This window comes from Pagrus pagrus, assembly GCF_965226575.1.
Source record: "Pagrus pagrus genome assembly, chromosome: 9".
Classification (NCBI taxonomy): domain Eukaryota; kingdom Metazoa; phylum Chordata; class Actinopteri; order Spariformes; family Sparidae; genus Pagrus; species Pagrus pagrus.
The window spans coordinates 21,074,724-21,093,547 of NC_140193.1; the positions used below are offsets into that span (position 1 = coordinate 21,074,724).

At 44.0% G+C, this 18,824-nt stretch overlaps 1 protein-coding gene across 1 annotated transcript in view; it reads left to right on the forward strand.

Annotated features, from left to right (window-relative positions):
• The first annotated feature begins 271 nt into the window (after positions 1-271).
• LOC311262509 (beta-galactoside alpha-2,6-sialyltransferase 2-like) overlaps positions 272-18,824 on the forward strand; it is a 57,927-nt gene continuing 39,374 nt past the window's right edge. Inside the window, exon 1 of the mRNA XM_084361940.1 lies at positions 272-469. The gene's annotated coding sequence lies outside the window, so the exon portion shown is untranslated. The remainder of the gene's footprint in view (positions 470-18,824) is intronic.

Here is an 18,824-nt window from a genome sequence, read left to right on the forward strand (position 1 = left end):
AAGCAAATAAGGATGTTCCCCAACGTGACCTTTCTATCGCCACACAGTCCTGCTGGGAAATTATGTAAAATAAATATGCCTTTCTTCCTCTTCCCTCCTCTCTGCTCACCAGCCGCTGCTGCCAGGAAGGCATCAGATTCAACATCAATGTACCTTTTCTCCCTCCTTTCCTTTCCTTCCTCCCTCGCCTCCTTCCCTTCCCTCTAGGCACAACAAGCCAACAAGCTGACTGACTCCGCCCCTCAGACTCAGATGTGGATGAGAGAAAAAAGGCCAGCAACAGTGTGACGGACAGCACAGCCAGCCCCCCTCCGCTCTGTGTAGTAGTGGATGTCCTCTCCGTGGACGCGGAGCCACAAACCGAGCCGCATGCTCTCCGTGCATTAAGGCGACCAGGAGCAGAATGGACCGGCGGGCGGCGGCGGCAGCAGCAGCAGCAGCATCCACCGAGGACCGACACGGTTTTTAGGTAAGGCTTTGTTCGCCTTGCGCAGCGTTTTCCATTCAGATCCTCGCTGCTCCGGGGCGCTTTGTGCAGGACCCGGAGCTGCACAGTGGGAGGATGTGCATGCACGGCGTCGGCATGAAAACCATCAGGCATTTAGGGCGCATTATTGGCTGAGACCTGCGGGTGGAAATTGGGTGTAAAAACCCTCCTTTGTTCCGTCGTTACTTCGTTACTTTTGCCTGTTCGCGGTGTTCATCCCCAGCAGCTGCTCGATCAGTTCCTCACGCGAGAAAATCGTTTTAATAAACACCAAGTGAGCATCGCTGACATTGACAGCAGAGTTAAACTGTGCATCAGTTAAAGACGCTCCTGTCCCCCCGCCTTGGGATCAAATCTGGTTTCTCCTACAGTGAGGAGTTCATTCACAGCTGCTGAGTGAAGCCGGGCCTGCACGCTGCTCCACAACTTGAGGGAGAAGATGCAGAGGGTTTATTGTTCCCTTGACACTCAGTGATTGTTAAACAGCCTCATGCACATGGTGTCAAAGCGAGGAGCCCAAAACCAAGAAAAGAGCTGTAGGGGGATGTAGCTTCACCACAGAGGCAGAGGCACCACGTGAACTGCTGTGAGGCAACACTGATGAGGGGAAATTGCATGTACCAAGTCAGATACCCTTTTTTATATCTCATGACGGAAATAAGGGCTCTTTTGTTTTTTGGCAGGAAGACTGCCTCCTTTAAAATGTGTTCATTTCACATCAGGACAGTTTTATGTCCAGGCTTTTTGTTTGGAGCAATTCAATCAGCGAGAGAAGGTACCATCTCGGCTTTCGACCAAGTGATTTAAATTAAACACAAAAGTGTTACTTCCCCTGATAGCTGTCACATCACACGAACAAGGGCAGAGCGAGCATTCAAAGGCGAACATACAAGTGTCAAGGGCAGTGAAGTCTTTTGTGTGTGTGTGTGGGTGTGAGTGTGAGTGTGTTTTCCTGTTGAAGTGCAGCAAGTTGTCTGATGGCAACATGTGAAAGTGGAGCTCTGTCACTTCGAGCTCAATGTCACCAAAATGCATCACCTTCAGGAACAGCGGAGGTCGAGAGAGGACTGAAACACATTACAATGAGGACACACACACACACACACACACACACACACACACATGCACACACACATGCACACACACACCTCACTGTAGTCCACTGGAATCAAAGGCACCAGGCTTTTCTTTGTAATTTCTCCCTGTGCAGCATAAACAGCACCGGGAAGAAAACACAGAGCGTCTCTCTCCAGGTTGTGGTGACTTTGCGTCAGAGAAGTGTCATTTTGTTTGTGTGTGCAGCTGCTGAATAATTCTGTGCTCTCTGGTTCTGAAAGCTTTTGAAGGGGTGGTGACCAGGACTTCAACTGCACATTATTTCCATCTGTCGAGTATTTTCCTCTATGTTGTTCGGTCTATAAAATGTCAGAAAATGGTGAAAATTGTGTATCATTGTTGGGGAGAGATAAAAATCTCAGTGTCTGAATCTAGCATAACAATTAATGGAGTGTAATTAAGTACAGTTTCTCACATTTTAGTTGAAAACATATGAACATCATCATTAAAATGTGAAGAAATAAGAGTTTTGACGTTTGATGTCTGTATATTGTCTTGCAGAGATGTCAACTGAAGTTAGCGTGCTAACAAGCTAGCACCGGCCTGTCCTGGTCCAAACCTCCTGTGCTAGCCGTGTAAACGCCGACACGCCCCTGGTGCTCTGAGCTCCCATTCATGACCCCTAGCAGCACAGCTAACGGAGCAAACTAGCTAACAGCAGCGACATTAAGCAACAGTTAGCGGTTACACTACAAATATGCTGTCCCCTATTTGTTTTGAGTATGAAGTCGACAAGTGGCCAGTTCTTAAATATTACACCTTTTTAGTACAATTTTTGGGCACTTTACTTGAATATGTCAATTTCTGCTACTTTATACTTCCCCTCCACCACATTTAGTTGATGACTTTAGTTCCTAGTTGCTTTCAGATTCAAATTATTCAGTGTTGATGGACTGATACACAATTGCGTAACCAATCAGATAGTGTTGTGGGCGGGACATTGACAGAGAGAGGATGTTGCATCAGAGCCAAAGTAGTGCATGTTGAAATGAATTTATTGCATCAGCAAACAGACGCACAACAAACACAGATACTGATGGTCAGAAAAATGTTTTTAAAGGGTAACTCCACCAATTTTACACATTAAAGTGTGTTTACAGGACTTGAGGAGCTACTGAATATGCCACTCAGTGGTTCAGTTGCGTTGTGGGTAATGTAGGGGCCAGGTTTTTAAAAGGAAGAAGAATTAAGTTGTTTTGAAACTGTCCATAATGAGTCCAACAGTGTAAGACCAGTGGACTGCTTTTGAAAACCTGGTTCCTACATTGCCCACAATGCAACTTAGCACCTGAGGCAGTTTATCAGATTACATGCAGCTTCCTCTGGAGCCACAAAAATCTTTTATACTGCTTTTTCACATATGCAGTAGTACTCCCCAAGACCTTTAAATATACTTTAATGTGTAAAATTGATGGAGTTACCCTTTAACCACCAGAGCATGGCTGACTACATGCACTATATAAAACCAAAACCAAAACTAAATCATTCATCTTTTCTTTGCCAGACCAATGTCTTTTATAGTAAGTGAATAGCCGTTGCTACCCACTCTAAGGATGCATTATGAATGTGCTGATGTATGCTTGATAAACCAACATATGCGAGCCGCCAATGTGTGAAGGGGTTGTGACTCTCGCAGAACATCTGTGATATTTCTTTTACACATAACTATCTAATTACCGCTACACACTGGCTGGCACCTCTTTGTCTCTGCAGCTGGATATTTATTGTCTCAAATGGGGCGCCCTCCGTCTGCATGTACAGACATTGTACAGGTGTGTAGGAGAGCATGCACGAACAATACTCCACTTTAATCGTGCCAGTGGTGAACCTACATACAGGCGTCCAGCAGCTATTTTCCACAGATGCTATTTTCTTACATTTTCCCTCCAAATCTGAACAAAATCTAAGGCCTTCCTCATGAAAGAGTTACTGGTCTTTAGTATTGTCCCGTGAAGAGATTCTTCTTCTTTGGCTTGCAATTCATGAGCTCTCAAAATGTGCATTCGTTTTGATCCACAGGGACAAATCAATGTGAGCACAAAACAAGTTCTAAATACAGTCAAATACGTCTGCTCTACCTGAAATTGGGCCATCAAATGAATGATGCTGTGTGCAGAAATGACACATGATGTACAAAAGAAAGGACTGTAGCTCACGGAGTCACGGAAAGCATATAGAAGCTCCTTCTGTGAAGTGATACTGAAAAGTGTATGTGCGTGTTTAATTCTCAGTTTATGAAATCCTCCGACAACCTTTTTGATTGTTGTTGGATTGATGTGCACAGCGGTGCGTGTTGGCGCGCTGCTGCAGCCAGCTGAGAGGAGGGTGAACAAGGATAGATTAAATTGCTCTTGTACAATCTATTAGCCATCGTCGGCGTATAATAACGATATGAAAACACTGAGAATCTTCATTCACGCTTTGTCACCAATGTGTTTCACTGTAAACCAACATGCCTGTGAGTGGGTTGAAAAGGACATGTGGAGGTTGTTTTTTTTCTTTCCAGCCACAGAGTAACAGTGAGGAGAAGCCGCTGTTCTAAAAATACTAACTGATGAAATGCATAATTGGCGTCAGTGATGACCCAGTAACGGAGTTAACTAGTTAAAGATCGACTGCTCTGATTAGCATCAGATCAGACAAGTAGTCTGAGAGGGGGAGGCGATTTATGTGTGAAGAGACATTTTCAGTCAGATGGAGTTAAACATAAAATCCCACTTCATTAATTGAATTCCTGTGTTCATATTAAATTAGCTGATGCTGAAAAAAGAAAAAGGGTAGAGTGATTGTATGACTGATTGACCTGACAGCACTGGTAGAAAAATGGAGAATAAAAAAGATTTCTTGACTGTTTGCGTAGACTGCAGGAGGATACAGACTCTCCGTCTCTGAAAGGCAGATGTGCAACGGTCGATCATTGCGTCTTCAAGGCTGCGCAGAACAGTCTCATTGATTTAGCCATAAGATGATATCGCCTGTCATAAGAATGAGGGTAGATGTTGCCAGTAGGGTTGGGTGATGTCAGCCGAATTGGCATATGATAAGGTCCTCAGTGAAACATTGTGATGGATGAAGGGGGGATGTTGCTGTGTGTTTCTGAATTTGAGGCACTTTGTCCCGTCAGACAGCTCATCTGCGTCTCCTGATACCTCCTTTCAACAAAGCGAACCAATTGCTGGTTCTGGGCTGGTGCTAGTTCGGGGTTTGTTCAACCTGCAAACCTTTTTAAGAACTGATTTGCTTTTCCACAGGCATGAGAGCCACCGTAGAGTCACATCATTCTGTCATTGTACAGTAAATGTCCCCAATTTCCAGGATTGCTTACTATGGTGAACAACATTGACTCTACAATTGTTGCCCCTGGCTTTGCATGCCTACATTGGCATGCAAACACGACTGGTCCTCAAACCACTGTTGGATCAATAGTGAAAATCTTTAGTTTATTCTCAGTCAGAACATGCTACAATCTCTGGTTGTTAAAAAGGGTGGGCATAAACCTTTTTTACTTGAGCCTTGGTCACAATAACCCTGCCGCCAGTCCCTGACCTAAGCGGTTCTTTGTTCTAGACCAGCAAAGTGTTTTCCTTGCCGAGAGCCAGTTCTTTGGCTGTCAAAACACAAAGAACTGGCTCCAGAGTGGGCACTGGCTCTGAAAAAGCACCTGAACCGCAACCTCCAACCCGGCCGAGAAAACTCTCCCGTCACCACTGAACAGAGTCGGATCAACTCTTACATCTCTGCCTGGCGAGTGTTCCACATACAACCCTGTGCTGAGTTATTTTTCTCCTCACCACATGTCTGTAAGACAAGGTTGTCTTTCAAATGATGCTATAGGGCTAGTAGATGCCAGCCATTGGAGATGGAAGATGGCCTTCATCTTTCAGCCCAACACTAATTGCAAACGTAAAATCAAATGTTAATAGGGAAATGGTTGATAAATGTTTTTTTTGGCCACATGGGGGCAGCAGATACAAGTTGTGAACACACTGACATATCACCTCCTTTTTGAAGTTGCTCTAATGAACTTGTTGGCAAACAGTTTATAACACATCCAGCAGTTACAAAGCAGCATTAGTATTCACTTGGAGTCATGGTGTATCTAACACTCACTCTCTTTTAGCTCTATTTTTGGTCTCCACCAGCTCCTGAGGGAAATATCTGGCTCTTTTTGTTACTAAACGCTCCACTACAGTCACCAGCTAATCTCTAACTGTGTCTGTGTGTCGCCTGGTGCTGAACAGTTACTGCACAGTGGGGTTTTTAGAGCTTTTGCACTGAAAATGATTCTATGAGAGATGTGAGGGTGAACCAAAACATTGAAATTGTGGGCGGGACAGCTGAACAATGAGCTGGAAAGCTTTGCAGAGATGAGCAGAGCTGCATATTCTCTAGGTTCAACACTACAAGCGTCCCCTTTCGCATTGTCTCACTGCCATCTGATACGTTGCCGTTATGAAATTATTGATTTATAGATGCTTTATGCTTTATATCAAAACACTAACGGCTGCTCATAAAAAGGCAAAGCTAAAGTTCTGGGTCGACACTATAGCTTCATTTTAGTTAATCCAAAAATTCAGCTGAAGCTGGAGGTAGAGTTTCATTTGTATCTGTTCCAGACTGTGTGTGTGGACGTACAGTACAGTACAGAGGAGAGGAAGGATCGCCTGGGCAGGGCACTCTGGGAAGGTGGAGGTGTAATTTCAGATGCGCGCTAACTGGCCAGAGCAGCAGTTATCTGAGCTCAGCCTTCAAAAGAAGGAGCGCTGGAGTCATCAAGACCAGCTGTGCTGCTCACTCCTGGCCGAGCGTGTGAGCGCTCCGAGGACAGGACTCTCCATGAGAAACACATGGATGTCCAAGGTGATTAGCCATCTTTACAATGTTGTAAACTTCCTGAGAGTTGTTTCGGCACTCGTGTCTGTATGTTGTCGTGTGGTGGTGCTTTACGTCTTTATGTTGAGTCTTCCTAAATAGTGACATGAGCAGCTTATTGTGGCGTAGCTTTCATAGTTGCGCTATAAGTCCCTGATAGGCTGCTAATCTCAGTCTGTGTTTAGAAGCAAGTGTCCAGGGTTCAGGCAGATTATAGCGAGGGTAAGCTGTCTGAAAATGGCTATAGAGCTGTAGATTAGTGGGCTTGTTCTCCGGGCAGTCAAACAGGATTTCTTCCCACAAATACAACAGCCTGTGTGTGTGAAACCCTGATACGAGCAAATCCTGTCAGCATCTTTTTATGAAGCATTAGCATATGTGTTAACCTGTAACATCTGCTCTTATTTGTCTGCGTCTGGACCAGAGAAATGTTGTTTTTTTTAGCTCAGCTTGCGGAGTAACGGCAGCTTCCTTAGACTCATCTCCATCTTTGTTTCTTTGTCCTAAGCGTGGATGAGCAAGCAACTGAAACACAGCTGAGTCTATCCTCGCTTCGCACAACAAATGGATTGAGAGGTGACTACTCATACAATCTGACCGTACAAGCGCTGTTATGTCCGTCCGACCTCCACGAGAAGAGGAAAAGGGACAGTGAAATGAGTTTTAAGTGGACTTTCTCTACTTTCTCACATCAAACAGCCGCCTGCTGTGGGCGTCAGCGCTCCCAGCTGTATTTATGGGCCATAATGTGAGGTGTACAGCTGCATTTCCTTCATAGGACCTTGCTTTTGGCAGGCTGTATTGGAGAGGGCTCTGCGCACCGTGAAAGCCTGTCATCAAGAGCCGCTGCCCTGTGTGATTTATCAGAATAGGGTGTGCTTAGAAGGTCAGGATGATTCGACTCTTCCCGGCCACGTGTTTCCATCAGATGTCCTTTTCTTGCTGAAGTGGAGGTTGCTCTTTAAACCGAACATTAGAGTCATTTCCTTCATTTCCTCTGACTGTGACTTGTGAGGTGCTTTAAGTACAGTGGTGTAGATTATAAACTTTGAAGTCTGCAGTCTCCAGTTCAGACATGGAGCAGCCAGTGGATGTCTGATGGCTGATGACTTTCTCTTGTCCGTTACTCACTGTGAATGAGTCAGAGGCTTGTTTTCTCTGAAGGGCTGTGTCAGTGGTGCTGCTTTTAAATGAAACACGTCCTCTGCTCTGGTAATTACAAGGCGCATGAACACTTTACATGGTGCTCTGATAGAAAAAGAGGAGCTAATTGGTAGTGCAGTGTCCTTGTCCAGGTGTGTGTGTGTGTGTGTGTGTGTGTATGTGCATATGTGTGTCCAGGTGGTAGCTCAGTGGTATGGTATGGATGTCTGCACTGCTCTCTGCAGAAAAGGCTAAAAAAACGTGTCTGTACAAAGTATTGCAGATTTTGCCCTTAAATTGTTTACATGGCTGATGAAAATTAATATGCCACCAGCACCCCTTTCACGCCAGCCAAAAAAAACCCACTAACACACTCCAACATCTGGCTTTTGCGTGCAGTGTGAATGTAAATTATTGGGATTTACTCCTAGGTCAATTAACCCTGCAGTATTCACAGGCTATTATCGCCTCCGACTCGGCTCGGCTGTGATGTGAACACAACCCCGGGGTGAAAATGCTAATTCACTCGCCTTTTCAGTTGCGATGCTAGACGTAAAGTTACGTTATCTTACCATCTGTCTGTGTCAAGCAGCACTTGAACATCCTTCAGTCGGCGCTGAGTTTGAAAGAGAAAGTGAAGTCAAAGATATTAAAAAGCTAACCGCTGTTTGTGGCTTCTGAGCCTAGTTAGCTGCCTCATCTTCACGGCGCATGTGCAACTCTTCAGCGATCAGAAAGAAGCGAGATGTCTCACTCCTCCGCAACTTCTGTCATCAGCTCCCGGAAAACGATGTCTGTAATTCAGAATATTATTGATTTAGACTTTTTTTTTAAATCAAATGTAACGTCTTCTGGATGGAGTCTGATGGGATATATGATCTGCTGACACGACGGATGGGACACACAAGGGCGAAAAAAACAGAAAGGTAAACTCGAGCACTGGCAATGTAAAAGGCGTTAATTGCAGATTCTGAGCAGGTTCACCCTGTGTATAATCATAATGGTGTTTACTAGTCCCGTTTACATGAAAAGAGACTGGAGCGAAAACAGAGCGTTTCAGACTGAGGGGGAATACAGAGCTTCAGCACTGGACAGTATGAAAAAGGGTAAACTCAATTACTTTCAGTTAATCAGAGATAGACACTAAAATGTCAAGTGCAGTCTATGTATTAGGAAGCGGAGGGAACTCTCTACAGTGAGAAATGGCACGCGTTTTTAAGTATTCATAAATTACCAGACTTTGATCCCTTGCCTGCCTGCTTATCCCCTCATCAAGGGCTATTCATTTATTTCAAAATGCTGTTTATTTGTTCTATATCGTCATCACATTGTTGTGAGATAAGCGAGCAATTTTAATATTTAGCTCTAATTGCCTGCTATGAAATGATATTTCCCTGTTTATATTATTATGCCAAGTTGTGCTTCTGTGGTTATTTTGGAGGGAGTAACACAAAAGTAGTGTCAGTTATGCCGTACTCTACACAGACGGTAATATTGTTGAGTAGCATATTACTTTCAAAGGAAAATAACTAGTCATATTTAGTATATTAGATTTTTGAATTAAAATGCCCAACGCTGGTAAAGAATAACCTCAATAACCTCGGGGTGAAATATTCTGGGCCAGGAGCCATTCTCCAAGATTCAGCCACATTTAATGCATCTGCACAGACATCGAGTCCCCCTGAGCTCCTTCTTAATACGAGTTGACCAGTTCACAAGATCCTCCTTCACAGCCGTGCGTCACAACCTGGAAAAAAAAACAAAAAACAACTGTGATGCATATACTGAATGTGCTGTAAACGTGTCCAAAGAATTTCCCTAAATCCTGAATAAAATCAGCATAAAATACATTTCTAAATCGGTAAAATTTGGAATAAATCCTCATTCTGCATATCAAAACAGAATATCCTGTTTATATTAATTTATGAATGTTGTCATATTGTGAACAATAGCAGAAAAAACTAGCGTGCATGTATGTGTGGATGTGTGTGTGTGTGTGTGTGCACAGACGCAGCATGTAGACCCCGTTGTCTCCTCTCTGCATTGTGGATCAGGTGTGAGTTTTCTACAGCAGATGGACTGTGACAGGTGTGTGTGAGAGACTTCCGCCTCCCTGCACCTCACAGGCCATTATTGGGTGTAGTCGCTTCTTCCGAGCAAGATGAATGAGTGTCTAGGCACGCCTTTGCAAAAATAGACATTTTTGCTGTGCAGATATAATCGCTGCTGTGGTTCAAGGAGGATAGCGGGAGACGGGACAGAAGTAATCTGCCTCAGCGGGATCAGTCTTTAATGGAGTTAGTACTTTCTGGTCTGACCTTGCTGGACCTGGTGTCACGGCAGCATGAAGCCATCCCTCATGAGTCTGATCCTGCTACCACCAAGAGAGCGTCGGGATGAAAGATGTCGAGCTTGTTTTTCTGTGACCGTTTCGCAAAATGATGAACGTGGTTTGATCTTTTCCTGTTTGTGGGCGCGTGTGCATCCCACAGAGGGGAGCAGAAATCCTCTTTATTTACTTTTTACACAAGAAACATATTTTCTCTTTCACCATGGAGTGCAGTGCAGCTGAGGAGAGTGACAAACTCTGACTCACGCTGCTGAAAAGCAGGTGTGTGACAGTTTTGAGGTGAACTAGTGGGCTACTCCTGAGACTGCCACAAACCATCTCGCATCAGACACGGCAAACTACAGAAATCCTTGCTTCAAGGGTCCAAAATATTAAAGCTGCCGAAATCAACATCTTTATTTCAACATCGATTGAAATGCTTGTGTGTAAGAAGCCCGCAGAGATTCATCACAAAATCTGCAGCTCTCCTCAACTCAACGCAGTATTTTTCGGTGTCTCTAACCCTTCGACAGTCCAAAACTTTACTGTTGATTCACTCTTGCCGTTCTCATCAGCCTCGTTTCTACAGGCTGCTGTGCGGAAAAAGCCATAAAAAACCCACTATACACTACCTGCCCTCTGTAAAGACAGAGGTAATAGAAATAATGGACCTCAGCTTGATATGAACACATCCTCAAATGAAAGCTAAAGTTGCTTCATGCATGCTACATTTTTAACATATTGATTTATGCCAGTGTCAATGTGTTGCTAAGTTCAAATCAGTATGTAATTTTATTCTGGGACTAGAACTGGAATGATAAATTGGCTGGGCTGATATATAAACCTGTATCAGTATCTCTGTGTACTCACTGCGCCAATTAGTAACAAAAAATTGTAATGCAAAAGATGTCTGTGAAGGTGCTTTCAGACAGCCTGTCACTGCCAGCCAACAACGTTGGTGGTCTCGTTTTTGCTGCTGTAACCTCTGATCACCTCCAATCCTACCAGCCCTTTCATCACAGGCTCTAGTTTATCCACAGTTGACTTGGCATTTCATACAGCTAGTTACTGTTGGGTGACAAGTCAGGGCAGAAATCAACAACTTCTCAACTCCCCCGAACCCAGACAGCCATCACACCTCCCTGTGGTATTAATCTTGATGACACAGGTGCAAAGTGTTAGAAACATTTCTACCGCTGGCAGCAAAAAACAACCGGAAGAATCTCAATTTGACTGAGAAACCCTGATCTCAGTGCTGTGAAAGGCAGAGTAAAACACTTGTTGTATTATTAAGTAGGCAGGTTTTGTTACTGGTCTAATAGAAAGAATGCCAGTTTTCAACTGGTATGGGGAAACGCGTATCAACAGTGGAACACACATTGACACAACACCGGCGTTCTCCATCGATGCCTCTTCCTGCGTTGTTTGCACAATATAAGACACGCTTCTTTTGTGCTGCAATTGCACCTTCATTTCCAGGAAAAAATTTGAATAGGGAACCAATCTGTACACGGATTGTGTTATCTTCCTACAGCCATTATACTGTGCAAACTGTTGTCTATTGCAGGTCTAGCTGACACGGTCAGAATTGTTCAGTCATTATGTTAAGAGCTGTGACTAAAAAATGATTTCTTTTTTATTTATTTATTTTCTTGACCAATTCAGTAAACATTGGTCTATGAAATACTTGTACTGTGTTTGTTGTTCTTATACGTACTGGATGTATTAAGCCATGCAACAGCGACAGACACATTTCCATTACTGCCTGCATTAATGGACAACAAAGTTTTTGAATCTTGAAAATATTGAAAAATACCCATCACAATGTCCTACAACTGGGGTTGGCTTGTTTAAGATGTATCATACTGACTGTGCTGCGGGTGTGCTTCTGTGCGGCTTGTCAAAGCTCAGTTTGATCTATTATTTAAATGACTGAAGAGCGTCTACATCATATGTGAAAAAGTCAGTTTAATTTTACAGCGAACAAGCAAAAACGACTAAGCATGTTTTCTGAACATCCAAGTGTTGAATGAAATGCCATCGTGCTGGTGGAAAGTAACACTCCTGTTATTGACCTGCATAACATTCAAGTCCCTGCACGCTCACGAGTAGTCGGACAAAACTGGGCATGTCTCCCTTTTTTCTTTTTAAATAACATAAGTGCTCTGCTCTGTGCCTCTGTTTAGTCTCCGTGCTTGTGAGCAGTGAAATATAACTTCCGTTTCTTTGTATTTGTGGACTTAGTTTGTGCTGTGCTTTAGGTTTTAAAGCTTCTCTGTATTTAACTGTGCATCTTGCATGCGTGCGTGCAGTCATGCGATGACCTGCTCAAGTGTATGTGATTGGCAGGCGGTTGGATGGCTGGAATGAGCTGCATCGCCTGCAGTGTGTTCTCAGCTCCACATGCTAGGTGCCAGTGGAGAGGAGCTGGTTGATCTACTGCGGGTACTAAGTCACATATCCACACAGAGACTGGCAGGCATATCCACACAGCGTACAGTAACTAAACACATTTGCTCACACGGCACAGAGACGGAGTAGTGGATGCAATATTAATTCAGCTCCTTGCGTGGGTAAAGGCGTTATGTTAAAATGACTGACTTTTGAGCATACACATATAGACACAAACATTGAGCGGAGCCGTGTCTGCACTTACATCTGCATGCACAGCACCACAGCTAAATGTAGGTCACAGAATAGGCAGATGTGGGGGGAAAATGAGCGAAGGTGAGCAGTGGAAGTGAATGGAGGAGGAAGCCTTTCATTATGTCGTCATGTTGGAGCAGCGGCGGGATTAGGGCTTGGCAGGATATATTATGATGGTTCAACTCTTGAATTTCAAAGGAGACCTATTATGCTCTTTTTTTTTTCTTTCCTTCTGTGTTCTTGTGCACGTAAAATAATTTGAAAGCTAAAAAGGTCAAAGCTTCTCTCTCCCACAGAAAACACTGCTGCTGAAACGCCTCGTCAGTAGTCCCGCCTTTAATTCCGTGATTTAGTGACATATTGCTACATCAACCATGTCACACATTTGCATAATGTATGTCCAGCGGCTAGTTTGGCACGTAAGAATTGATTTAGCACAGCTGCTCTGTTGTCGTCAGCCTGGCTGAGTCAGGCTTGTGTGAGCTGACCAATCAGAGCGGACGGGGTATTTGGGAGGAGGGGCCTTAAAGAGACGGGAGCTAAAACGGAGTGTTTCAGACAGAGGGGGAGTGCAGAGCTGCAGCGCTGGGCATGTGTTTTTTGAGCATTAAAGCATGTAGCTAGTAGTAACTCAAAGCAAACCTTGAACCGGATAATGAGCACAATATGTCTCCTTTTAAGGTTTTGGCTTGGACGTTAAACGTAACGATTCTTCCATCCATCAAAGAAAACAAAGATATCAGCCCCATCTTGTTCTCGTCTCCTCTGGTCTGGAAACTACGCTACACATTTGACATCAATCGTGAAACACTGAAAAGCTGCTCCTTGTTTTACACAACAAGACAGTGCTTGAGCTCCGACATCTTCCTGTCCTCAGTTGCTCATTTGTACGAGCTGAGGTAGCCAGCCGTTCCGTCTGCAGGCTATTCTTAACAGCTGCACTTTGGGGTTTCAAGATGAGATGAAGTGCAGCGGACCCTTCGGAGAGCTCGGACGCTGGCAGTATAATTACACAGGGTGAAGTCTGATGTCCTACATGGTAATAACCACATTGCCTCCCGAGGCTAAAGCAGGGTGGACATGTAGCAGGGGGTTCATTAAGTGGGGAGAGAGACGCGGGTCATTTAGTCCGTGCATATGCTTCTCCTTTTAGCTTCGCTTCCTCACTTTAGCTCAGGACTTGGAGTGACTTCTGATGTCCCCGTCTTATCTGCAGCGGCTCATTTATCTCATCTGATCCACAGCCAGACTAATGTCTGTCTCTGTATGAGAAAGCAGTATGTGCTGTACTGTGAAATATTAGGCCTTGTATTGGCTGAGTTTGGACGGTTCATATTACAGCAGTCCCTCAAAATGGTACAAATCAATACTTGTATAAGTGTCTCTGCGTTAATGACAGTTTTGTAACTGGAATTCTATTCGTCAAGATTTATTTCTAGGATTACATGTCTTATATCTGACAGGCACATTTCAAATGCAGCCCACACAGACTTGACTTGCAACAAGTCAAATTTAGCGTGTAAGAGGGGTGTTGATAAGATGGTTAGCTTTCCCTCTGTGTGAGCTCTTTCTCCCGTACACTGCAGTTCAGATGGTGAGATTAAACACTGTTCGGCTGCTTCACAAGTTTATACCTTGTCGTCTTGCCTTGGGATTGATTTATGATTTCCTCAGTGCGAACAACAGCTATACAGCCTTTCCTGTTAGATTGATAATTTAATCACACTCTGTTCAGCAAAGTTGAAGCGGGAATTTGCTAATTTGAAGATTCCAGGATGAGAACAGTCCTGAATTGGATACATTAGACAGGATGTCCTCATTATCAGTGTCTTAACTTCTTCACTTTTCTGTTCAGGCGACGAAAACACAATCAGGAAGGGTTAAAGGATAACTGCTCCCAAAAATGGAATATCAGTCATTATATGCTCACCCCAATGCCGGTGGACAGTCAGGTGAAGTTTTGTGCTCCAAAACATTGTTGCAGCATTCTCCTAAACAACTGAAGAAGATGGGGACTTAAAAACATGTGATCTCCATAAACCCCTGATCCCAAATTGATTTGAAAAGACGTTATTTAAATCCTTGACACACGGTCGAGCTCATGCACCCACTTCAGATGGGGTGAGTGCTAACGTTTTTTTAGCTTAGCAGCTACACAGAAGATTTTGGCTTTAAAAAGTATAAGAAAACGTATTTTAAAATCAATTTTGAATCTCGGGGCTTCTGGAAACTGGGATCACACTAAATGAGCTGTATGGAGCCATGTTATTTTTCAGAAAGTCCACATCTACTTCAGTTGTTTAGGAGAATTCTGCGGCACTGTTTTACTGTGAAGCTCCAGAAATGTTCTCTATGAAACTTCACCTGACTTTCCATCTGCATGGGGGTGAGTGGATAATGACTGAATTTTCATTTTTGGGAAAACTTAACCTTTACAGTAAGTGTGCAAAAAAATGAATCATGTCTTACAGCGTTAATACTTGTCTTGACTGGCTCTAGTTGAAGGTGGGGGGGAAAAGCCTCCCATCATAGCCTCCTCCTGACTATCACATTACCACCCTGATCTCTGTCCAAAGGGGATTTCACACATACAGACTGAAACTCTAGAGGTGCGGCAGCCTGGTGCCTCGCGCCATGATTCAAGATGCAAATATCTCACTCAGACAAGACCTGGAGAAGCTGAGGCGTGCAGGGGTGGCAACCCAGAATCACCCATTGGGCTTGTTTTGATCCCCCCTAGAAACGGATGCCGTAGCAACTAGGCTAGCTCAAACTCGACTATGAAAAAAAGACCCTCGAGCAAATGTGAGAAAAGCTGATTGTTGCAGTGAAACACCTTCCTGTGACATTCACGTTAGAAAGTAATCTGCCCTGAAAGTGCTCTTGCATTCATTGTATTGGTCAACCCGGCGACTTGCAGGACGACGTCTTGTTGCATTGCAGCAAAAATAGAGCCAAGTTCAACATTTCTGCTGGCCGACCCTGCGCTGGTACCCCTGCTGCTCCGATGGACGAGCTCAGTTCACATGAATGAGAGGTCTGCTTCTTCAGCCTTGAGCCCTGAGAGTCTGATTTGGCTGCGTTAACCCAGAAAACACTCCACTTGAGTTCATAAATAACTCTGGGCCCCAGTAGTGAAGGTGCATACACCCACCACCACTACCCACTTCTATTTCAGCCTGTTTCTAATTGTGTCCCTCATGTAAAACCTACTGGAAATTCTCACTTTTCATCGATGGAGCACACACTGTACCTGTTTTTATCTGTGTTCTGTTCGCACAGTCCTGGGAGACGCGGCCTGGAATTTCAGGCGTTCACGAATGAATTGAGAAATCAGAAAAATGTCTTTTGAGCACAGAGTTCATGCGTCTGTTGGTGGGTCTAAAAATGCTTCTCCGACCTGGTGTTGTTACCTTTTTGTAACCTCACAGTGATGTATTAGTTGGTTGCTGCCTGAGCCTGCTGCAAGGTGAATATTAAAGGAAAGCGGCTTTATATTTTTAGATGGAGAACAACTCCACTCTTGAGGGCTCAATATTTTATGAGGAACAAGCCCTTTGGTCAGTGTTGTATTCGAGAGAACGTGCACACTTGCATCCCTTGCCGTGTAGTGTGCAGAATAAAAAAGGACAGCGTGTTCTCTTTCTAAGACTCTTTTTATAATTTCCTTGTTATCTTTTAATGCCAGCGTAGATCAGACTCTGCCCACTCATTGTGATTTCACATGTTTTATGCTGAATTTTGAATATGGGCAAGCACTGATCCTGTGAGCCAACCTCTGTATTTGCCTTGTATTTAATGCAAAGTTCACGTGGCCTTTATTTTCCTGAGCAACAGCCAGAACCTCTTCTCCCTGCAGAAACCTCTTCAGGTTGGCTGTGATTAAAGCATTCATAACGCTGCCTCTCCACCCTGGTTCCTCAGCAGGGTGCTGTAAAGTGGACTGAACAATTTTCGCTGAGATGCTGTGTGGCAGTATTCCCTAGAGGCCTGTCCAATCACTTACCTGGCAGTCACACAGTGGCTGTAGTTCAGTACAGTCACCTCTGGCTATGCCTGTACTGTAGACGCATTGAGAATATTACAGCAGGCAGCAGCAGGGCATGCTGGGACTCAAGGAATGTGCTTACATAAAAGAGAGAATGTATCTATGACGAGACTCTCGTGGGATGGTATCGCACCAGCTGCAACGCCAAATTGGTGTGTGTGGTGCAAAGCCCTTTACATATTTCCTTGTTCCTGTATATTCGGTATATAATGAGCAGGGTTTCTGCCAGAGAAGTTGTTACCCCTCGACACCTAGGTTGTGCGATGCTGGGAGCGTTTGAGGAGCAGGGCGTCATATCTGCCTGGTATTGTTAAGTTGATTAGATTGTGTTTTATTACGTCATTTCTCCTTGATTTCTGTTCTTCTACTGTGGTTGATTAGAATACGTAGTTAAAGTGTTTTTGTTATTTGTCCGTTTTTAATTGTGTTTATTGTTAAAATTCAAATTGACCAGATGCGCTCTTTGTCTTTTTGCTGTCTGACTCCCTGTGTGGCTCAGCCGGTGGAAACGGGAGCATTGTGTAGAATGACCACGATCAGCTTCGGCGACCCTAACGCGACCCTAACGTGATGAAGACGGGCTTGGTGGAACCTGAGGCCCAACGGGGTTTAGAGAACGGATTTGTCACTTACACAGGTGGACCGGCTTTTCGTGTGTGTGTGTGTGTGTGTGTGTGTGTGTGTGTGTGTGTGTGTGTGTGTGTGTGTGTGTGTGTGTGTGTGTGTGTGTGTGTGTGTGTGTGTGTGTGTGTGTGTGTGTGTGTGTGTGTGTGTGTGTGTGTGTGTGTGTGTGTGTCTCGGAGAGCAGAGAGGGCGAGAAGGTGCAGCTGGTAACAGTATATCGATGCTGCAGAAAATTAATATTGAAACGGTTTTAATTGTTAAACTCTAAGCTGGCCATTTTATCAAATATCTAAGTGTTCAAGATTTTAATTAGCTTTTTATAATATCACAAATACAATTTCTTTAATCAAGGAAAGATTGAGCTGATCATTTCAACTTGTACCATCATGCTCCAACAATGAAACACAAAACTCATCTTGATGACTACAGAGTGGTAGTAGTAGCTAATGTTGCCAGGAATCATGATCTGTCTACGTGGAGAAACCGAAAACCAGGTGTGCGTCACCCATCCTTGACAGGTTTTTGGGTTTGTTTTACCAAAAAAAGGCATCTTCAGTTTCATAGACAGGCACAAACGTGCGTTGGAGCTGGTTTGATGACACATCGACATATAGCCTCAGAAACACACAGAGCTGTCAGAAAGAACAGCTGCAGCATTAAATCATGCAGCAAAGATACACAAACACCAAAAGACAAGCAGAAACAACAATCAACATTCCTGCCAAAGCAGCCGAATCAAAACACACACACACACACACACACACACACACACACACACCTGGCTGGAACAGAAACGTCCATCCAGCGATAGTATTTTTTTTTTTTTTTTTTGCAATGCATTTGCATAAAATCCAACTTTGCACATCGAGCCAACTTTTAGAAATATGTTTGATGATAACGGCACTAAATGATTTCACAGCAGTCAAACGATTCAATCAGTTGTGCTTGACGGAGTTTAGTCTGTGACTGAATCCAACCCTCTGGACTTGGAGACCAAACCCTTGCAGTCTTCATTTGTACACCGTGACATGTTCACTGTCATCACGTCAGGTCAGCGAGTATGCTGAGGCATGAGGGAAGGAAATGTGTTGAGACAGGATCCCAGACCTCAATCATTTCCAGGGAGATTCATGGAAATTCCCAACCCTGCAACTCGTATCAAATTCTTGTTTTTTGGCTGTTTTTAATGCTACAATACTCGCGTTGTCATTTTTATAACTTCCTTTTACCTTGTCACATCCATACTGTTACTAGGCATGTGTATTCCAGAAGTTCACAGATGAGACAGCCCGAGGCACTCGTGGACTTCCCGGGGACGTGTCAGCAGAATCCATGAGTCTGCAGTCCGGAAAGTCTGGACTTTTAGATTCAGCCTGTGAGTCAACATTGATACCTTGTTTTTATTCTCCTGACAGTTGAGAACAGCGATATCACTGTAAAGTTTGTCATGCAGGGTGACAAAGGCCTACAGGACACGAATTATCTCAAGGAAAATGTCCAGCTCTTCAAAAAAGGCTGGAAAGTCTCTCCAGAGAACTTCCTCTTAAACAGCTGTACAA